This window comes from Lagopus leucura, unplaced genomic scaffold (assembly GCF_019238085.1).
Source record: "Lagopus leucura isolate 7727_CA_CO unplaced genomic scaffold, USGS_WTPT01 Super-Scaffold_100001, whole genome shotgun sequence".
In the NCBI taxonomy this organism is placed as follows: Eukaryota; Metazoa; Chordata; class Aves; order Galliformes; family Phasianidae; genus Lagopus; species Lagopus leucura.
Genome location: NW_024962262.1, coordinates 61370439 through 61389141, shown reverse-complemented (window position 1 = coordinate 61389141; position 18703 = coordinate 61370439). Strand labels below are relative to the sequence as shown.

General features: G+C 38.8%; 1 long non-coding RNA gene across 1 annotated transcript in view; it reads left to right on the top strand.

The window, feature by feature from the left end:
• Positions 1-3919: 3919 nt before the first annotated feature.
• The window catches only part of LOC122177976, a 76256-nt gene continuing 61472 nt past the window's right edge, over positions 3920-18703 (top strand). The window contains exon 1 of the long non-coding RNA XR_006178213.1: positions 3920-4011. This is a non-coding gene — a long non-coding RNA (uncharacterized LOC122177976). The remainder of the gene's footprint in view (positions 4012-18703) is intronic.

Below are 18703 nucleotides of genomic sequence, written 5' to 3'. Positions count from 1 at the left end.
TAGGGTACATGCATGTTAATGCCTACACAACTACACAACGTGAGACCACTGCAGAGAAAAAAACAATCAAGTGAGAGCTAGGTATCTGGAAACAAGTGTCTCAGAAATGAGGCTTTGATACCAATGACAGAAGGATGTCAATGGATTCTAAGAAGTCCCACAAGACTTGTCAGACATGCCATATTAAAATTTAGTGAATGAGGATAAAACTTTAATGTGTCTTCAATCCCCTGACCTAGATAAAGTTGTTAATTTTTGATTTATAACTGGGTATGGAATTTTAATCTGCATTAAAAAGAGAAATTTTCCATTTCAGTGGAAGAATTTTCTTTTAACACTGGGAGTCTTACACCAAACTCTACTAATGTGATGTACTACCACCAAACCAGTACTGAGTTTGGGCTTATCTCTGGCCTCCATACATACAAAACTCAGTTATTTGCTCTCTCTGTACAAAATGGATTGTGAATATACATTCAGGTGTCAGGTGCCTAACAAGCACTTCAGTTTTCAGTTTTGAAATGTGACTCTCGTCTTCTTATGAAGACTCAGTTTTTCATCGGTCTTTTGCTTCTCCTCTTCCAACTCTCTTCTGCACTATCAATTTGCTGGGAGGTCCTATTGTATATAGACATCCAAGACACACTTAGAAGCATTCCAGTTACGCAAATCAACATCACGTGTTTTGCATAATCCTGCACCTCTCTGTTTAATTTACTGGATTTTTTTTTTTCTAAGTGATGTGTAATCTTAGCTTCAGAATGATGCTGGAGAATCATTCAAACTGCAAAGGAGAGTCTGACCCCGTTCAGAGGTGAGACATATCTGGGCACTGTCCTCCTGCTGTGCAAGTTACTGGATGTGCAGCGGACAGCCTGCACTTGGTTTTGGGGTATTCAGGGTTTAGTTTGGAGTATCTCCAGCAGCTGGATGTAAAGCTAAACCTCTACAGAAGCTCTGATTTTGCTCTCTGTTTTAAAGCTAGAAAGCTTATAGCTGCACATTATGTCACGCGTCTTGTGGTACATTGCAGTGCTTACCAAGCACTGCAGAGTTTGAATGTATGTGGTATTCATCCCACGTTAGCTCCTCCTTGAGAAGTTTTTATCCCAGACAGACTTTGCTAGCTGTATCTTGTTGCATTGCTAATCAATGATGTCCCTCTCTCACAGAAGTGCTGGTCTCAGCACTGGGTGTTCAGTGATGGCATAGCTTTCCTTCATTCTCATCCAGTGGAGCTAGCACCTGTACTCACGCCTTTCTTACTTCTTCTCTGTCTAGGCTTCTCCAGCTGCATCCTTCTAGCCCATGGGTGTCCAACCTTTTGGTTTTCCTAGGCCGCAGTGAGTGAAGAACTATCTTGGGCTGTGTATAAAATATGTACATCACAAATAATGCTTCCTATTTATTTCCACGGAAAATAAAACAGATAAAAAGAGCACAATAATGCTATTTCATGGAGCAAATTCTCAGCTGCAAAACACTGTTTTTCAGCATTGCCACTGTGAGATACGCATTTTTACCACTGATGAACAAGAGTCTGCATGCCACGTTTGTAAAAATCTGCACCAGCAGCAGTGACCCACTGTTGCTGTCCCCACTGCTGCTGTCACTACTGAAACACACTACCTGCTGCCTCCAATCCACTGATTGGTCTCCAGAAACATTCAGCAAGTGTCAATGAATGCCAGTGGGTGCCATTTTTCCCTTGTGGAGGAATTCAGTTCCACCCATTTGCTTCATCTACACTTTCATATTAGATGAAATTCTGTCAGACTGCCCCTCTGCTGCCATCTCTTGAACAGCAACAACATGTGATGGAATATTGGTGGGAAGGTTTTTGATAAAATTTTACTCTTCCTCTACTTCATCCTTGAAAACAGTTGTTCACAAATATATGTATCACCAAGAAATGATGACACGAATAAGTGATGACTGTGAAGTGAGGTCTATTTCTGCTAAGACAGGAATTATAAAGGTTTGATATAGAGGCATGGTCAGATTTTTGAGTTGAATACCTGATTGCAGCTCTGTGTACTCTGTTTGAAAATTTGTAGATAATATATTTATGTCAATTGATGGTGTGAGGTAGGGGGTGGTTGCAGGGCAGGCTGTGCTGGGTTGTATACAGCTGTGGGCTATGAGCTGGGTTTGCCTGCTCCAGCCTCAGCACAGAGAGATACAGAGAGAAAAGAAAGCAGAAAGATAATAGCCACCTGCTGTGGCACTGACTTTTGGAGCCAACGGCCCAAAAGGAGTAGCCACGGAGAGTAGTTTTGAAGACCACAGTGAGGGAAAGGCTGATGCTACTGCTTTGTGTACAAACTGTTGGCAATATGAAAAGAAAGCAGTGTTGAGCTGAGCTGGAGAAGACCGTGTGAGAGCTCAGGGTGAGCAACCGCTGGTGAGATGGGCTTTGGAAGATCCCCCAGGCATCATGTTCCTTGGCAGACGTCTCCTGTTGAGCCCCAGCTATTCATAACAGTGACAAACCTTGAGGAAGCCAATTTATACATGCGCGTGGGTGGAATACATGTGCTTGTATAATGAGTGCATGTTTGTGCAATGCACAAAACCATAGGCACCATCTCTAGATGTCACCTTTGCTAGTTCATTTTAAAAGCTGCTTCCAGAGGTGAATTCCTACCCAGTGCATCTGGAGCTTGAAGTTCGTGGAGAGGAAGGAGGTGGGATGTGTGGGACAGCCACAGTATCACATTGCCCTCTAGTGACAGGCTACCTCATTATGTTGGTTCTCACACCTCAAGTTGTACCCAGCGTTGCCTTCATTGGGTTTCTAGATATCCAGACAGAGATGGCATGGCAGCAGTGGATATGAACATGCCATTGAATATGGACTTGGGGAGTCTTGAAGCTGAGGTTTGTTTCCATAGAGCTGCTGAGAACAAAACAAAAAAAAAAAACCAACAGCCCCATCATGAGTTCCTAGCTGCTGGTTCCAAGACCAAATAAATATCTATTTACAGTCTGTGGACATTATGAAGTCAGCCTACCAGAAGGAAGGGAATTTGCCTCCTCAGTGGCCATCCCACCATTAACCACCATTGTTCTTTAGAGCAAAAAGGGGTCGCCAGTTAAAGCTTCTGCAGTACCAGATGCAACTCTGTTCTCACTGAATAGAAGTTAATGAAAATACCAGATTTTGGTGACATGGCCAAGCAAAATCTTTTTCTTTTGTACTTTCTTCTTCTACATAAAAATGAGCAAGTTGGGTCTGATTTCATCAGCAAATCACAAACACCTTCTGGCAAAGAAGGGATTTATATTCCCACCTACAGAGGAAAACAGCAGTTTATAATGGCTATCAACCCCAGGTTTGTACAACAGCCTCATTACACTAAAACATTACCTTATCTTTTGCTTAGTTTCATACTGCCTTTGACTTGTGAACATTTCTTGACATTTTCTTATGCTATTGTGATATTATTTCTGATAATTAGAAAGCTGATCAGAGAAAAAAGATTGTTTTCATGATGTTTTTTGAAGGTTGTACATCCATTTTTTTTCCACAGTGAAACAAAGTCACAACCTTATAGTTAGATTATGTGAAAATGTTTGAAGCAAAATGTCAGTTTTCAGATAGAGATAGGAAATATTTCCAGACCTTTTTAGCTTCCTTGTTTTCCTTCTGAAATTGGCATGGACCATGAGGAAAAAAAGTCCTCTTATAATGTCGTTGGAATGAATGCTTTTCTGCAAAACGTTTTAGACCTAGTATAAAGCATTCTAACCTACTTCAATCTACATGACTATTCCTATGTTCAAAAATCCTGCTGAAGAGAAGCTCATTTTATAATCACTGTTTACATTTTTCGATGTGACAATTATTTTTTTTAACTCTTTTCAGCTTTGTGCCTGAAGATTGAAAAACTGTGTCCTTTGCACTTTGCAGGTAATATGAACACATCATGAAATCAGAGTCCCGTTGCAGTCAGTTGTGAAACCAAACTTCTTTGAACAACAAATTTCAGCAGTGCTGTTATCTAAAAGGTAATTACATTCTTAGTCTTTTTTTTTTTAATTAAATTTGATTAATGTTCTGAACTCATTTTGCAGATTCTTTTACCATGCCTTCTTGGATAGTATAGCAGCTGAATAAGACCTTGTTTCCTCTTTAATAATGAACTACCTCCCACTGCACCAAACAGAAACTTCTTGTTCTCTAGCAAACTACCAACCGATCCGGGAGAAGAACTTCAAAAAGTTAAAATTTTGACTCGCCATCCTTGCAGCATCATTACAGAAAGAGGGACTTTTTCAGTTACTCTGTTCATTACTGAGATGAGTAGGAGTAAGCATGACAGAAATCTTAATCAACAAACAAGCAACTTGGGACTGAGAAGAATTGGTTGCACAAAAAAGCAAGAAAATAATAATATCCATGTGCCAGCTCTGCCTTTTACCTCTGGCTGTTTCTGTCCTTTCTAGTTCCACTGGTTATAGAAAGCACTCCTTTGAGCATGCAGAGGTGATACTTGGTTGTTTCAAATTGAAGTTATGGAAATCCATTTGATTTTATGTTTTAATTATGAAGGCACATTTAATTTTAAAGTTCCTTCTATTGCTTATGCATTTCTACTTGGTTATTATCTTCCTAGCTTCACAATAATACATTTGATTGGATGGGGTCATCATTCTGTCCAGATGTGCATGTGGCAATTTTTTATCCATGTGTGATAATCTATAAATGAATAGAAAATATCCGATGTTGGGAAATTCTCCTACATGGACCATTTTCACTAGGCTTCAGTTTTTCCTCAGAAATCCGTGTGACACCAAGAGCATTTTGCATATGCTCACTTAATCTAGCTCCTTCTGAAGTAGTTTTAAAGGACTGGGCTGTCTTTCCAATAATTTTTTTATTCTGTTAATCTTTTTACTTGTATGCTATGGCCATTCGTTTGTAGCACTGAAAAACTGTGAAGCTATTTTTCTAATATTTAGCTCAGAAAACTCAAAGAAATGTCCTTAATTTTTTTTTAAACAATTTTGTTTTGTTTTACTAAATTCTCCTTTTAGTATGCAATGATTAAGCTTTGTAAAGTCAAAATCAGAAAGGGGAGCAAGTTGACATTTGTATGGTGATTTTTTATATTGTTGTGTCACTGGTGCATTTGAAGGGAATTGAATCCCTTTTGGAGGACTCAGAGAAATGAGACCAGTTTCTGAAGACCAGGGTTGCCCACCCAGAGGCAGCACAGTTTGTGAAGGTTGTCCACCCTGCACTGATGGGTACGAACATATTGTGCTGGGGTCACATCACCCACTTTTCACCATAAACAGTAGGAAGTAGTTTAAGCTGCTTCAGATATGTTCACAGTGCAGACAAAAAAACAGTGACTGTAAAGTGGCTGTACCCTGATGCAGGAACCTGGAAAAAGGTGTGTGAGGAATTGCAGTACTAATGCTTACAAAATATAGCTTAATAAACCATAAGTTAGCACCTATCCTATGGCAGTGGTTAGCGCCTGTATCCATGCTAACTTCTGTGGGGAGTAAATTGCAAGTCTTTATTCTGTTCTCATTTGGTTCTTATTTGGAGCCTGTAAAGCTTCTCTTGACTTTAAGGGTGGGGAGAGGACAGTCTCATCTCTCCCTGTTTCCAACCAAGCACTTATTTTTCACCTCCATCTGAGGTGCAAAACCTCAGCTTGTTAGGAAAGTCTGCCTTGCAGCAGAGTGTCTGAATGTACAAATCTGCTCACAACCACAGCTGGAGTGGCTTACAGTGAAGACAGGTCATGCTGGGATCTTTCACTTTGGCACCAATTATATTTTTCTATGAAAGCACAAGAGAAAATACAACTTCACGATTTAAAGTCAATAGAATCTGCAGAGCATAGAGCAACTTGTCTTTTCATATGCTGCTCTTTGTAGATACAATATGTTAAGAACTTAAACTCATGCCTAGCCCTGGGGCTTAGTTGCCTATCTGTACTGTCGGATCTGTCCAACTAAGAGAAAATCATCTGAAGGTAAGGCCCAGGAATATTTTGAAGAAAGTGCTGTTAGGGTAAGCCCTGTCAAGACTTTGTTCCGATGAAGCAAACTTCTTAGTATGTGATGCTTTAAAACAACAAAATGAAATATACTTCATGGGCTTTTAAAACTTTGCTGCTTAAGGTAACTCATAGAATTTACTGGACCTCATTGAACTTTGGAATAACAAGCCTTGTAACTAAAGAAAGAGTAATAATGAAATAATACAGAACTGCTACTGGATTGATGATGCTCTTGCTCAAGAATTATGCTGTTCAAGACCTACGATTTCTTTAAGCTTTAATAGCATATCCTGAGACTTTAATTATTAAATATAACACTGGACTCAGTAGGGTTTCTGAACAAGTGATCATAGTATCGTAGAATCATGGAATCATAGAATTGCATGGGTTGAAAAGGACCACAATGATCATCTGATTTCAACCCCCCTGCTATGTGCAGGGTCGCCAACCACCAGACCAGGCTGCCCAGAGCCACATCCAGCCTGGCCTCGAATGCCTCCACAGATGGGGCATCCACAAGGGCATCCTTGGGCAAACAGTTCTGTCAAAAATTTTACTAACGGTTATGTTTAAGCACTGCTGAAGCAGTTTATTCATTTTGCTTCCTTTTGCCCACGAGCACAGGTGGAATTTGACTGCTTTGACTGTGCTTTGCTTTGAATTATTAGACTCATTCTAAACCTCAAGAAAACCTGGAACAGTAGTTGAAGCTCAAGACAAGAATTCCATAAAATGAGATATGAAATAAAAGCTAAGGTTTTTTTCATTGTCACTGATATGCAATGTTGTTCTAGATCATTCCTGTTACTGCTTAGTTTTCTGCAGTGACATGTAAAATCATCATAATTTTTTAAATAGTTTTGCTACTCATTTGGTGACTAATTCCAGATCAAGGAAAGGACTCTGACTCTTCATCTGAATCTTTCACAGAACTTGGCCTTGTTTGCTTTCTACTGCTAGCAAATGTTACTTCAAGAGAAACTACAAGCTGTGTCATATGTAGTGGAGCAGTATTTTGACTGGATTGGTGAATTCAGATGTTTTCTTTCGCTGAGTATGAATGTGAAGTGTGAGCTCATATATGGTATTTACACCACCTGAAATCAGAATTAGTGGGTATTTGCACTAGAAGTGCAATCGACAGAACAACGTATGACTCACTTGATCAATCACAGCTAGCCAATGCCACTAAAGCAATAAATATTGAACACTTCATAGAATAGCTCATGATGCATCTGGAGATAATAATCTCCCTCCTAGATAATTGTTTGGATAATTGTGTTGTATAATGGTTTTGGATAATTATCTGAGTAATGAACATATTTAGAGGAACTGTGGTCTTCTCTTACAATGTAATGAGTATAAAAGTTACAAATTAATATGATAATCTATTGGCTTTGGTCAGTCACTCATTCATTTCAAATTACAGTGGAGCAAAAGAGTGATTGCCTTTTTGAATTAAACTGCTTTAGCAAATTTGGTGTGCAAACACTCGCATTTGAACCCCTACTGCTCTGTTTTCTGTTTTCTTTACCTTTAATTTTCCATCCAGGGGCTCAAGGCAAATGGCCAGTTGTGCTTTATGGCTAAGTGGCAGCATGATCTCTGCAGTAATATCAGCTTTATAGAGGCATGTGCTCAGCAGAGGTCCAGACTCTGTGCTTTTTCTCTCCTTTGTGTGAGGATTTTGCTTTTGCTGTAATTGTTTTGGAATTAGATTGTGCTGTGGAATGAGTCATCTGCACAGACCATAGACCATGGGCATCTTTGCAGTTTCTTTTCTCAAATGATAGCCTCACTGTTTGCCTTTTTTAGCTTGTGCTGAGCGCTGCTGTGGGGTACCAGAGGTAGAGCAAGGTGACTGTGTGGTGCTGCCACCAGCTGCCCTGGGGGAGAGAGGAGAAGGGAAAAGCAGAAGCCCCTCTCCTGAGATATGTACTAAGGCACCCCTGGAGCTCTTCTCAGCCCAGCTTACTGAATTAAAGTGACTGAAAGCTCAGCTGAGTAAAAGAAAAAGAAAGAGAAAAAAAAGAAAAGAAACACAAGAAAAAGCCATAGGCTTGTCTTTGAAAATGCCTTCTGAGTTCAGTCTAAAATATCTCTCTGCCATGAATAAAAATTTATGCGCAAAAACTATGAAGGAAAGTAGCTGGGCAAACGTGCTGCTTTTGCACAGCTTAGGAACCATGGTGTCTATCTAATTCTCCAATTTACAAGTGGTGGGGAGAGTTCTCTGTGGTAGTTCAACTGAAGTGGATTCATTTTCTGGCATTACCAAGCCTGCTGATGCATGGTTTGTGAACTCCGTGCTAATCAACATTGCATGCTTCATGTGAAATTAAAAAAAAAAAGAAGCTGTTCATAAGCCACAAAGAGTATAACCCTGAACTTTTTCTGTTGCTTTTCAAGCTGTGTGCTCTGCAAGGGGCAGGTGGATGTGGGAGAGGGAGATGCAGGACTCTGCCAAGCCTGTCCCCTCCTGCCTTCTTGCTCTCTTTGCTACGTCCATCTTTGTGCCATGCCAAATCCTACAAGCTGCCTATGGTTGACAGTTCTTATCTGTGCATAACCCTTGCTCGCTGTCTTGAAATGCCAGGACTGGGATGTGTCCAACTTGGGCTTAGGGCACAGGGAGCATGTCTGTTGCCCTCTCCCTTTCTGTGTGCCAGGGATGATGCTCACCTGATCTAAGGTGGTCAGCACTGGAAAAGAGGTAGCACTTCAGGCTGGTACCTTGCATGAAATGCTGCTGCAGCACTGCTCTTCCCTTCTGCACTATGCTTGTGTGAAATTGTCATGCTGCTGGACATTGTGGCCATGCCATCTTGTCCTATTGCTATTCCCAGATAACAGCAATAGGATGAGAGAGAATGGCCTCAAGTTGCATCTAGGGGGGCTCAGGTTGGATATTAGGAAAAACTTGGAAGGAGTGGTGAGACAGTAGCACAGGCTGCCCAGGGAGGTGGTGGAGTCACTGTCCATGGAGGTATTCAAGAACAGTGTAGATATGGCACTGAGAGACATGGTTAGTGGGTATGGTGGGGATGTGTTGGCAGTTGAACCAGGTGACCTTAGAGGACTTTTCCAACCTAAATGATTCTGTGATTCTATATGATTTGTTGCCTAACAGAGCCATGGGGATCCCCTGCATCTGGGTGTCCCAGTGGCATGTTGCTGTGCGCTACAAAGTTGTTGTGTGAGTTAGCAGGGTGTACACATTGCCAGAGATTTGATGTGTTTGGGTAGGAAGGTTTTCCTGGCATAGTTTGAAAGCAAAGAAAAGGCAATCTTATAGCACCATATATGCTGAAGCATTAAATACAAGATTTTTTTTCCAGTAATCTGAAGAACTAAATTACTGTTGCCACATATTTATTTACTGTTCCTTATCCAGTCTGAACTGCTAAGATTTTCTAAAAGAAAGGCTTTTAACAGAGAAGGTAATGTAAGCACTGTTAGAAATAATTATATTCTTCTGGTTTACTGCTAAGCTAAGCAGGTTTTAACTGTGTTTGATTCTTTTGAATCTGTAATGTATTGAGAGTATTGATTCACTCTGTAGGCATGTATGTGGATATTGTTATATTCATGCAGTAAATTTTTCATTACTAAACAGGCTAAAACCAACCTATGAATTCATGGCAATCTTATGCATTTGCTGTTTAATTCTGTTAATATTCCTGATCCCTTGTGTTTTCATCTGCACTGGCACCATCCACTTCTAATAGAAAGGCAGTTGAGCTACTGATGAATGATGGGCACAGTGGGACATCTGAGGGTTTATATATAAAAACCCTTACTCGAGTTGCTGGGTCAGTTCTTAACATGGATGTTACACAACTCAGAAAGTAAATAAAATTTTGAACCAGTGAAGGCTTGTTAATGTTTAAGCCTCAGCAAAGAGTTGAGGAAACACTTCTACAAGAATGGAAATCAAGAGAGCAAAGTAATAAAAACCTTTCTAGTGTATGTTTTAGGGGAAAATGTATTTGGGAAAGCAAATGAGAAATGCTGAGGGAAGGAGACATTCCCATTTAAAGCTTATTTTAAAATATCAGTTATCTGTGCACTTGTAGAACTGCAATTGAAGTACACTATCCTCAGTAGTACTACTTTGGATATTGCTTCAAGGCACGGAGGACACATGGAAAATTATTAAATTATTAAAGCGGAGGGCTGGTGTTCTGGCCTCCTTCTTGGAAGCAGAGGGCTGTTTGTGAGCTGCCACATCTCTGTGCCCAGGGACCTCATTTTTGTGAGGGCTTCAAAGCCCACCTGAGCAAGGAAACCAGGTAGGCTTCTCCAGAGTTTCTTCCAAAGAGACTGTGAGAATACTTGCTACTCTGTGAGGCTAGAGCTAAACTAACTTGTTGGAATTCCAGCTCCATGCTACAGATTCCCAGGATTATGCTGTGTGGCTGAGTGTAGTTCAACAGCTTGTTGCAGGGGAACCAGTTCCTCTGGCAGTGCTACAGGTATTGCTAGAAGCTGGTGGTTACTGAAAGAGTTAAGAGGCTTTAACAAAAATGTCTCTCTTAAGTTCCACTGAACTGGCACTGAATTCACAAAGATGACAGTTCCCTTCTTTTTTCCCCGAGGAAGACAAATAGTGTTTGACCCTTCTCCTCCTTGCAAAAACCACACAGAAAAGTAATTGGATTGACAGTGTGGTATTCCTTCCTTCCTGTGCTGATAGGATAATAATACAAAACCCTCAGAAGCATTCTGATAACATTCAGTAAAACTAATTTAATAGTCATTGAATTCTTGAAAGTTCTCATTAGGATGCAAAGAGCAAATATCTGTGTAATTTGAGCATGGGCAGCTTCACAGTGAAGCATGAGGAACTGATGTTGAAACTGCCTGTTCTTCATACAAACAAGACTGTATTTATCTTACTTCATAGTGACTTAATGCAAATCCATTTGGAAGAGTTGCATTTGAGGGAGTAGAAAAAAATGTTCACGTTGTTTTCTTTGCCAGAAATGTAACATTGTATGTGCAGCTGTATATATTCTCAGCCATATATTAGGCCTGATCAAAAAGTATTGCACTCCCTCAAGCTTAAATTCGGCTGCTTCATGTTGTGCTGCTGGTATTGTTCCAGTTCATCATACGCTGAGATGACTCACATTGCATGCGTTGTGGTATTTAACATAATGTTTCCCTCTTTTTGAATTAGTCTGCAGTGTATGATGTGAAATACAATTCACAATTAGCACTTCAGCACTATTGAATCCAACTTGAAGTGTTTTGATGGAAACAAAAATCTGTTTTATTCATCAGATGTCCCTAAACAAAGCAAGTTATATCAATAGCTGATAGTGTATGATAGTATGGTATTAACTGGTGTCTTTCAAATACAATCACATTTAAGAATTGCTGTTTCATAAGCCACTAGCAGTTGAAGAACTCAGTCTCACATCTTTCAATACTGCTGAATTATAGTGGGCTTGATTTGCTCTTGGTTTATCCCCATCACTTAAGTCAAGTGCTAAGAAGTGGAGCCATGTCTCTTTTTGGAGATGCTTGGTAATTACCCACCTTAATCAGGCAATAGAAAACTTAGCAGCCTGACTGGGATGGTGCAGGAATGTTTTTCTTAGTGAGACAGCCAGAGTTGTAGCGATGTCCATGGTGATTGCAGAGCCTTTCTCAGCTTGGCATTTAAAGCAAAGGTCTTTGACAAGGCTTCAGGGGCAGGAAAAAAACAGCTGCAAGAGCTGAAGAGAAAGCAAATAGTGCATGTACACATTTTAAATGGATACAGACTGTGCTGAAAAAAAGAAGGCATAGCTCTGAAAAATGCTACAAATAGAAGGAATGGATGGAGGCGTGTGGAATTAAAATAAATAAATAATAAAAAATGAAGGAGAGTTAGGTTAAGCAGTGGGGAAGAGGAAATGTGTGGTGATCTGACTGACCATTCCTTGAAAGCTGTGGGAAGGAGGGATAGAAGGAACACTGTGGAATCACCAAATACAGAATGGAGTTTAGCTGGAGGTTAGCTCTATATATCACTTCCATATGCAGTGCTGTTAGTGCAGCAGTGTGTCAGAGCAGTAGTGCTAACAGGACTGTCTGATGAACAGCTGTCCCTGATGGAGACTCTGTGCTTTATCTAAGACTAACTGCGCTTACACACTAGGTAGTATGATGTCTTATATGTCTTATATAACTTTGAACTAACCAGACCTATGTGAGTCTTCTGGTAGAATTTATGAAGTAGTAAGTCTTTTAAGTTTTTGATGTCTGCTGAATAAAATAATAGGACCTAACAGATAGACTGTAGGCTATTCAGTTGAGTTGTCTCTCACCTGTACTGGGGTTCTTTGCTCCAATTCAAGGTCCTATGTGTATGACATTTCTGGTGGTTTCAATCAAACAGTTTAGTTAGGCAGTACTTCATCACCTTCCGTTACAAAAATACAATTATTCTACTGGCTTAAACACCACATGCATGTTGTCAAAGCCCTTTGTTGCAATCTAAACTCTTAGTATTTCATTCAATTCATAGAGAACATATTTTCTTTTGTGCCTTGTAAGCAGCCTTCTCCAGATAAAACAATTTAAATCTGTTCAAGTTTTCTTCATGGATCATCTCTCTTAGACTTTACTCATTCCTCTCTTCTAGATTCTTTATTACTGGTCCATATCTTGAAAGATGATGGCTAACACCTGACACATCAGACCTGCTAAGAGTGTCCAGTGGAAAAAAAAAAAAAAAAAAACTGGAAAGATTATTTCACATCTCTTAGAGATTATATTACCGTTTGCATTACTCAGTATAAGGACCATTAACTTCTATAGCAGTAGGCTAGAAGTGAGTCATTTTCTGTTTGCAGCTTGTGGATCTTTTTCGACATGTCTGCTGCCATGGTTGGTTGTTTCCCATGTAGTATTTATCTATATTAATCTAGAACTAGAGTTTACACTACTGAATTGCATTTTTACTGGTAATTTCTTTGGTTGTCAAGAACATCTTACGTTTTAATGTCCCAGTCTTTGCAGTCCTGCATGTCCTGTTGCCATCTAACAGAGACTGACCTCTGTTAAAACACTTGGGTTGTCAAGAAAATACTGAATGTACAAGGCCTCAGTAGTACTGACTGGCTAGTGGGGAACTCTGTTTGAAGACTAATTTGTGTGCTTTAAGTCCTCAGTATGAAGTGTACTAGAGCAAACTAATGAGGACAGTGAGAAAGCTCAATTTTGATCCTAATCAGGATCAAAACTGAATGCAGATAAAATTGTAAAAAAGTGTGGAAGGTAGGAAGAAAGTGGAAATTACTGGCTAAGTGATAGAATGACTTGGAGATTCCAAAACAAAATCTGCTTCCTACCTCTTTCAACTATTAGTTGATGAGCCCTGAATAGTATCTTCAGTAATTCAAAGGATCATGAGGGCTTTTAAATATCAGGAACAATGTATTTTTAGTTGTTCTGCAACCAGGTAAATGCTATGAGAAAGCTCATTTAATCCACTTATGAGATTGACTTGGAGCCAGAATTCAATTAAAAAAAAAAGGCATGAATTATTACAATTAGTATGACAATTAAAAACCTATGATGACTCAAGCTTAAATTATCAAAAGCGACTACAACAGCTTTGAAGCAGAGGAAAGATCAGTTTGTGCAGAGAGCAGATAATAAAGTGGATGTCACTGCTGGGAAGAGCTGGGTATACTAAGTGGTATATGAACAAAGAGTGAATGCTCTTTATCTACACTTTGTAAGTCTCAGATCAAAATATGCTGTGGTTCAGAACATCTTTAAGGTGTACAGGCTCCCTCGTTTTCCTCTGATTAATTTTGCTTTAGATCCAGTCCTTTCAGAGGATTCTTCTAGTTTGTTTAATGTATTACGGATGCTTTCTTCCTAATGGCTAAAGACTGTTTTTGGCTCCATGTGAACTGGGGAGCCTCCAAGGATCTGGCTGAAAAAGAAATTTGCCCATTCTTTTTAATGTTTGTACAGTCTGATACAATTTGGAAACTCCCAGTTGGAAAAATAGTTGTTTCTTACTAGTGGTAAACAATTACTAATTTACCAATAACATAAATAATACGAAGAAGTTCTGTATGTCTCGAAATGTCCTGTGAAGATTTTTTTGCATATGCCTCGTGTAGTATCCTTCTCATTTGCCCTGAGCCTTCCAAAAATCATGTGCTTACTCCATGCTGATGATTTGGCCTCCGTCACTGTGGAGAGAGAGTAGAAAGTCTGCAGGGCAGTCTAAAGGTCCACAAGATGAATGAACTGCTGCCTGGAAGTGCATGTATCTTTCCCAACCCTTCTCCAAAAGGCTGACAATAGGCCAGGCCTGACTTCAGATGGCTCAGGTTAGGTGCAGATGAGTCTGTCCTTGCTGCATGCTTCTAATTGGCACCTTACCCTGTGAGCTGAGCTTCAGGGTTCTGTAGCTCTGAGTATTCATACTAGCTAATTCTGAGATCCAGAACTTGAGATCCAGAGCCTTTTCTTTTTTAAAGGCTGCCAAATGATTGGGAATGGGAGGGAACAAAGAGATACCCCTCATACTGCAAACTACTTGCACATCTGACTATATAGCGATAGCATAGTAAACAATATATAAAAAGTAAGAATAAAAAGGCAAAAGTACAAAATGTATCCCCTGAGCTCTGAGACTGCATTTTATTTGAGGCATTAATTTTCTGGAATTATATGAGCTGATGCTTACACTGTCATTTGCAAAATGGCTTTGCTATTACAGTAATTTTGGTGGAAAGAGTCATTAGTTTGTCTCATAATCAGCATACTCTGCGTGTATAAGCATTAGGGAGCATGCAGGTGAATAGGGGGAGCTGTTAAATATTCTTTCTGCTATGATTCAAATACAAAATAAGATCTGAGGTAAGAGTGTTCCTTTGCCTGGGAACTCCAGGTCTCAGGGGCTGAGTGCCTCCAGCATCTTCTGCTGGAACCAGGCTTGGGAAAATTTCATCTCTGATTTAACATTAATTTACCCCCTAAAGGAGGCAGGCTACTGATAAGTAGGCATCACATGTTTTGTATCCATCTGGCAAAATAGAAAAGTTGTCAAGATGTGTTCTACAACTGTTAAAGAGAAACTTGCTGGTACTGAACCCTTTGGAGCTGCTTTCATTCCTTCAGCACCCACCAGTCCATTCTCCTTACTTTCCTTGCCTGGGACCTCCTTTACCATGATGTTTAACTGTACATCCTCTCTGAAAGCTCTGAGTGTTCAAAGTAGTGTTCTATGTCTGTCTGCATCATGACCATTTCCTTCATTTCTGTAAGATATCTTGGCTTTTTACTTCCTGTTTTGCTCATGTTGTACTGGTCACACATAAAGTCTTTGTGCTCTATCATACAGTCTGACTCAATCTGACTTTTCCTTCCCATAGCATATCATAGCATAGCACAACATAGAATAGCATTGGGGCCATCAAAGATCACTGAGTCCAACTACCTGACCATGTTAGGGCTAACCAAAAGTTAAGCATATTATTGTGGATATTGCCAAATGCCTCTTGAACACTGACAGGCGTGGGGCATCAACCTTTCTAAGAAGCCTGTTCCAGTGTTTGACTGCCTTCATGGCAAATAAATTTTTCCTTATATCCAATCATAATGTACTGCTGCAATAGCCTTTGACTTAAGAGCATCTTATTTGTTCATCTTACAGCATACTTGTGAACATGAAGTTAGTTCCTTCATTGCTTTCACTTCTTAAGTACTTTCACTGAGTTCTTCTTTCTATATCAGTTATCCTTGACATTTAATGCGCTTAATTCTCTAGTCTTATCTGCTAACTATGTGTTCAGTATATAAAGTGAACACTGTTCACAGTTTGAACTTAGTTTCTGGCTTGTCTCTAGCTGCTGTGCTTTTAATAATCTCTCAGCTCCAACAAACTGATGTTTTTGCATTTGAGGATATTGGTTTGATTTGGTTCTGATGAAATTCTCTACCTTTTAAAAGTCTGATTTTAACGCAGTCATTATTTCCTCAGCTGTAGAAGTAAGAACTGGAGAATTTTATAAGCTACAGATTTCACTGGAAGACACATTTCTATTTTTAAATAGTAAATCTGTCTGTAAAACATCACTTCCAATATAACTTCCAATTGGGGAAAAATGATGAAATTGATGAATATGCCTTTTTCACTCTCAACTATTATTGAAATATTGCTGCTTCTCATTTAAAAGTACTTCTCATTTTCACAATTGATATTCTAATAGAACAGAATATTAAGTCAAAATCTGAACAATATATATATGTATTTTAAAGTGGACCATTTCAATTTATCTGACTATTATTTTTTTATTAAATCCCTTGAAGAAATAGAATTAAACTTTTCTTTTTGTCTCTGTTCTGAATGAAAATAAATCTGGTATTTTCTAGTAGAATCAAAAGTTTGTGTTCGCAGCAAGATGTTCTAAATTTATTTGATTAGTTTTGTAGGTTAATTTTATCTGTCAAGCAACTTGGAGTAGATTCAACATAAAATTGGTCACTAATTTCAAACATATATAATGTTTGTCAGCACTGGAACAAGGAGGTAGTGATTTTGCCCATAGCTGCGATTTTTTGGGTTGTTGCTTCCTGATTTCACAGTTAGCTGAGTGTCTCAAACATACTGAAAGTTTGTTGTTTTTTTTTGTTGTTGTTGTTGCTCATTACATTTAGTTTACTGCTATTTATATTTTCTTAGTTTATGTATCTTCATGAAAGATGTTTTTAATCCAAATTTCTATTATTTTTCTGTAACTGATTATGGAAAGCAAAATTGCTTTTAAGTAATTAAGTAATGAGACCAAATTTCCATCTGAATTAAGTATCTGTGATCTTGTTGATGAAAAAGAAATTAAGAATGAAAGAAAATATGTGATGGGGACCAGAAAAGGCAGGTCCAAATCTTGACAAAAATGCTGATTTTTCACGATATGATGAAAAATTACAGAATTTGGAGATTCTAAAAATGTAAGAAAAAGGAGAATTATTTAGTGCAGTAGATGAATGCCTCTTCCATTCTTAGCAATTAAAGCCCTGGCCCATTGAAACATAAAGCAGCTGGGGAGCTGTCAGCTGTGTCATTATGTTATGACTTGCCAGAAAGAAACTGGGGATTGTAGTGATGTATTGCCTTATGTTTGTCTTCGTAGTTTCCTTATTTCCAGTTCCACATTTCCACTTGAAATTGACTTCATCATTTTCATTTAAGTCTTGCTCGTAATAAAGGATTTAAGACCTTCTGTGAAAAGTAGGAAACAGTTCTGGTCAAAATAAAGATGACATCAGAATCACTGACTATCTCTTTACTCTGATTTTTGAGATTACCTACTAGAAATTCAAATATCAGTCAAATGTGATGAACACAAATGACCATGAGACCAAGGAAAATGTAGACCTTAACTAAAGACATGCAGTCTAACACATGTAATGAGAAAGGACTGCCCTTGGAAGAACAGTCCTGCATGGTAAATTGGGAACCAAAAGACTTCTACTGGCTTTTTTTTTCCTTCTTTTTTTTTTTTTTTTTTTCATCACACCAGAGCCTGTGCTTTCCACACCTCCAGGACTGTGGTACAATTTTGAACCCCCATTTTACTGTCTTGTATTGAAAACGTTTCCACTAGAATTCACTGTTCAGTGGAATTCAAGGGTAGCTGTTTTGGTATTTGTTATTATCTAGACAAAATGAAAACCCTATTATAAGGCATAGAAGTAGCAAAAATTTAGCAAAGTTCATCCTTTTGAAACACTATTTATCAAGACAAAATCACCTAATGTCTTTGGGCTATTTCCCTCTGCCTTCAACATGGATATTCTTATATGCCTGGAAAATGAGTACGTAAACTATAACAAAAATATCTATCTTCAACTTTTGCTTTGTTTTTTGCTGTGTCCCTGCTGAGTTGCCCTTCCTGAAGCTATCTAGGAAGACATTCTTTCCCCTCTTGATTTTTTTTTCATTAAAATCTTTGGTGATGAGCACTGTCAGAATGCATGATTTTTAAACACAAAGGAAACACTGGGAAAACTGGAAGCATTTGGTAATGAAGCATTCAGAGAACACTGGTCACACTGCAATTGCTTGTCTGTGGGTACTGTTGACTGACAGGAAAATTATGCTTGCTAAAGGATAGTCTGATCTTCAAAGAGAATTATGTTTACTCGGATAAACATGATTTTCAGAAGCAAGAGCAATCAAAAGCCTTTTATTTTGAACATTCATTGTGAGAAAAATTCTTCATGGCTATTATTCCATTGTATGTTTTGTTAAACAGTTGGTGTCTTTAACAAATGGCATTTTCTGTTTTGCTTTCTTGTTTTCATGCCTTGACATTTAATATAGATCCTGCATTATAGATTTCAAAAGATCTGCCATTGTTCTGACATAAATCCTATTTTATGGGATGAAAAAAAACACTCTGATTTGACTGCAGAGAACAAGGAGTGAGGCAATGTTTTGAAAACATGGCATTGCCTTCTTTGAAACTTGCACCACTGAAACCAGTTACTACCAGAAAGGTATTTCATGACTTTTTCCTTTGGTTCCTTTAGCAGTGAAGATATTAATAACAGTCTGTGCAGAGATTTTGCCACTCCGGTGCTTATTAAGTCAGTGGTACCACATGCATATTTACCATTCAGGAGCACAGGAAAGCATTTTTCTTCTGATGAAGTAGTAT